The sequence below is a fragment of the Mytilus californianus genome, unplaced genomic scaffold, assembly GCF_021869535.1.
Source record: "Mytilus californianus isolate M0D057914Y unplaced genomic scaffold, xbMytCali1.0.p SCAF_2, whole genome shotgun sequence".
Classification (NCBI taxonomy): domain Eukaryota; kingdom Metazoa; phylum Mollusca; class Bivalvia; order Mytilida; family Mytilidae; genus Mytilus; species Mytilus californianus.
Window position 1 is genome coordinate 88,124,792 of NW_026262668.1, and position 5,134 is coordinate 88,129,925.

The window sequence follows — 5,134 nt, forward strand, 5'->3', positions numbered from 1 at the left end:
TATGCAATTTTTTTAGACAGGAAGTTATGCAATTACAATTTTGCAGAAAAGAAAATTTAGTATTTTCTTAATATAATGAACTATTTCTTATTAATATGTTGTCTTAATTCATGGTCTTCCTTTTTTATGTGAATTATATGCCCTGACAGTTCAAATGGTTTGCATTTATTTATAAATACAAGTGCAGTACGTTGGGAGAATTCTGATAAAACTCCAGTGTTCATAGAATCACGAAATATAATTTTGATAAATTTCTAGTGTTCACAGAATCAGAAATGTAATTCAAACTGAATGTACCTCCTCTTGAATAATTTAACGCAAAATACATCTAAATCCATTTTGAACATAAATTCTGGCTTTTGTCAGATAATTTTGTAACATGTGCTTGACCACATGTCATGGACGCCGTTTTCCTTTGTTTACAAAATGTGTAGCCTTGTGACCATTGACTGTAGCTATTTATAGCTTAATTAGCTTACCTCTGATTTTACCACATAGAAATGTAAATATGGATATTACTTTGTTTAGGAAACAAATAATGACACAAGCTATGGATGATAGATATTTATTCACATAAATATTTTAGTACATATGTTTTATTTTAATAAACAAAGGATTCAAAAACAGAAAACAAATATGAGCATTACATAATCAACTGATAAGTTTTTACAAAAAGATCTTGGTGATGTACCTGAAAAAATCAAAAGAAAATAGTCACCCTTACCCTTTTATATAGCAGTGGTTAGTGCTAGTAACATCTCAAGGTTAGGACAACTTATTATTGCAGAAGATTCAATGAATATACATTTATGGTCTAACTAAATGTATCTGGTAATGGGATATTTTTGCTGACATTTTGAGTATCCGATTTGCCCGAGTCTACTGTATCATACATTTAAGCTTATTTAATATTCTTAAATTGAATTTTTACAAATTTTGTACTTATCTGTTTAAGGTTGTCAAACATTTTTGTCTTATTTTTCTAAAAACAAGAATGAGATATTATTTAAACTGTTATAGAATGTAATGAATTATTGTAAAGTTTGTTTACAATGCGTAGAAATCCCCATGCAGTATTGAAGTAATATATGGTAATAATTTTGGAATCCAGGTTGTTTTTCTATTTCATAAAATGATGTTGAGAATTGTTCAATGGTTTGTACCAATTATGTGGTAAGTTATTATAATTGAAACTGTTTTAATTAGAAATGATTATGTATTTCATTAAATTTTACTGTGATGAATATTTGTTGTTGAAATAGAATACTGTGGATTCATTTATTTTCGTGGGGAACCAATTTTTGTGGACTGAAGAAAACTTGTATTTTCATGGATATTTGATTTCATGGTTTTGCCAAAGTCTGCATTTAAGACTACAGAAAGTGTATATGTTGTTGAACATTAAATTTGTGGATTTATTTACTCACGAAACTCAGAAAATTGGTATCCCATGAAGTATGATGAATCCACTGTAGTACTTAATATTAAAATGATTTGAGACTGTGGTATTTTATCCATTTGATAAAGGGGAATTAAGTTTTAAGATTTTCTATTAATGTGTTACAATTCCCATGTATAAGTAAATCATCAGCCTACAGTGGTGATATTGAGTATTATGTGTTTATACTTTAGAGCTCAATAATATTTGAGTCACAAACATATCTTGTATTAAGTTTAAAATATGCATGAGTAAAAATAAAATTAGTAATTGAAATAAACATAGTCACTTCTTTTTCAAATTGCAAAACATCACACTAGTTTCTGAGATGATATTATGTTTCTTTTGAATTTAAAAGAAATTTATTGTTTAAGACCATATTTGAATTTTATAAATTTTCTAATTACACTAAAAAAAAATTTTTAAAATGAAAAATCAAACTGTATAGAAATCTTTTATTGTGATCCATTCTTTGATAAGTCATACATTCATAAGATTGTAAAAAACCAAGCGTTTAATTTTTTTTTATATATTAAAAATGTTCATCAGATGAGAGATGCAATAGACCATTTTCATATTACAGACTTTTTACTCTGGAGTATATAATTTTTCGACAGGTTACTTACTTTGTGGTAGTACATTCTGGTACTCGGTCAAGTAAGAACAACTGAAAGAAGTAAAATCAAGCTTGCAATCAGTGCAACTTGGGCAAAGAAAATAACTGTTATATATATTATTTTCATGGCAATTTTTGGAGAACAGTTGATTTTTCCCTAAATTGCAGCGATTGTAAGCTTGATTTTACTTCTTTTAGTTGCTCTTACATGACTGAGTACCAGAATATCCTACCACAGATTAGGGAATATGAAAATGGTCTATTCTAGTTCTATCACATGTTAAAATGTCATCTACTTACAAATACCCTATTTTTATAATTAATTCCTTTTGTACTCTTTTTCTACCAGTACCTCTATGCAATTTACACATTAATGAAAAATTAGTTTCCAGAATTTCTACTGTTAATTTAGTTTTTTAGAAACCTATTGAAATTGTAAGGAGTTCATGTTATTTTACATATATTGTATTAGTGATTCTTATGTTTACTTTAAGATATCTTTTCTATATGATTGAGATGTCTCTTCTAATTTAGTATAAATACAAAATATGCTTCTAACTAATTCACTCATGTTTTTATTTGTATTCAGTTTTGTTTAAATAAAAACAAAATGCTTCTGCTTTTTTAATAGCTAGATATTTTCTTTATAATTTGGTATGTGCTATTACAATTTTACTATGATGATTTATGAAGTAAAGAAATAAGTTTTCTTGGCCATTATTTGGACTCTTAAATTGCAAAAATACTAAAATCCTTTCAAAATTTTGTTAATTTCCATGAAAAATGATAAGATGATAAAACATTTGGGCACTTGGTTGCAAAGTCCTTTTTAGTTGATATTACATCATAAACATGGTGAAACTGACAAAATTTGACATAGTGGGCAAAAAATAATTCAAAGAAATAAAACCTGATATCTGAGTGACTAATGTCCTGTAAACACACTGGAGGCTGTTTTTTTTAATACATTTGTAATACTGTTTGGTTTTCTAATTCAAGGAGATAAAACTGTTGCCCAATTCCTTCTCCATTATGCTTTAAATTTTTAAATTGCATAGAACCATTCAAAAGATTTTTTTGTTTATTTACAAAAAAATAGTATATTTAAAGATCCCATGAAACAAATGGTTATACTTCTACAGCAAATTGCACTGTAGTTTGTATATACATTCAATTGATCTGTGTACAGAACTCTTCTACCCTTTGCATTTTGGGTCCCCAAATGGGCAAAATAACATTATTAAAAGTAGTTCTAATAAGTATCAGAATTGCATGATAATTTAAGCAGTATTTTTGGGGTAAATGCCTCTTTATCAGATCTGTTAAGATGATGTTCCCAAATTGCCCTAAATACATTTTATTTTCTTATAAGTCGACTATTGAAACACATATATCTCATTGATAACTATTATCCAATCAATGAGTATCTGTTACAGATATTATAGTTGTTTAAATCCTTGTCCAGACAGTTGTATCATTGGTAATCACACCACATTTCCCTATCATATTTATATTGTTAATTTTCAGAAATACGTGAAACTATTCAGAATTATATTGTACCTGGTATTAAATATAATCAATGAATGATAGTTACTTTTTACATCACGAGCAACGAGTATATTGTGTCTTATTTTGAACATATCATTGACATGTTTATATTTAAATTAACAGATGAAATATATATGTAAATGTTGTGAATCATTGCTTGTTGTCTGTATATACAATGTGTTCTGTATTTTTTATGTTGTATAACCTGTTTTAATTCTCATTCTACTTATACTTAATTACTTAGATATGGTATTGGCCCATAGTATCCTTAATGTAACTTAAAACAATAGCCAGATGTTTTAAAAGTAACTACTTTTGAGAACTAAAAGTTAGTAAAACTTCAACAAAATGATAATAAGTTGACATGTGTTAAATTCTTATTTGCTTTCATTTTGTCCTTTCTAATAACAGAAATAAATTTGTATAGCATCTACTGAAAACAGATCTATTAGGGAGCTACTTCTACCATAATACTTACCCCAATTATAAAAAAAACTTGCTGTTATGTTATACATGTATAAAAAGTGTTCTTTAAGTTGCATTTAACACCAAAATCAATCAATCAAACAATTATTATACATACCTAGCCTACGCAGTTATCAATCAATAAGCCACAATAGTTATTTATAAGTATAATTTTTTCTTTTACAACATAACTTTTTAATAAATGCTTTATACAACAAATCACTGCAACATTGACACTGTAAATATTTATAATAATTGTCAGTAATTGCTTTATGATTACTGAATCGTCAAGTTTTTATAAGGTCAGAAAAATAGATGTATAAAAAAGGGAAGTATTGTTTATTGAAGGTTATTATTTATTATTTATGGACAAATTTCTTATATTTTGTTTTAAAGTCATATAGATTACAGTCAATATGCACAATATTGATTCAGATATACAAAAAAGTCTTCATTTCAACAAGGTCATCCCTTTCTAAAGAATTCATTGTAATGAATCAAAGATAAGATTAGAGGTTGTAGTAAACAAAATTCAAATTATTGGTAGATTTTATAATTTTGACAAATTTCATGTAGTGGGCTAGGGCAGTACCTTTGGTTGACGGTTTGATACATATATGATCTAAAGAACTACCAGGACATGTTAAAGGTTGAAATGTTGTCAAATTTCTGTGTGGTGCCGTATTTGTTACTTATTCAATCATTTCTATATCTGCTATTAACATAAGAATAATTAGTTTTTGGTAAATTGTTTCATCAGAACAAATTTATTATTTCATGTTTATCTGATTCAACCCTAACAACAATTACTGTTTAAAAGTGAAAACAACATGTTTGAAAATTTCATGCGTCCGAAGCGCTTTTCTGGATTTACTTTCATCAGGAACGCTCAAAGCCAAACATTTGAAATCTGAGAATGTATAAGTACCGAAACCGTTGAAGAGCTATGTGACAAAAATACCTAAAATAAATAGCCAAATTCATCTAAGTCAACTTTGCCTGAGGGTGTTAAGCTGTGTGATTTTATGAGGAAACAATTTTACGAATACATTTTGTCTTGAAGATAA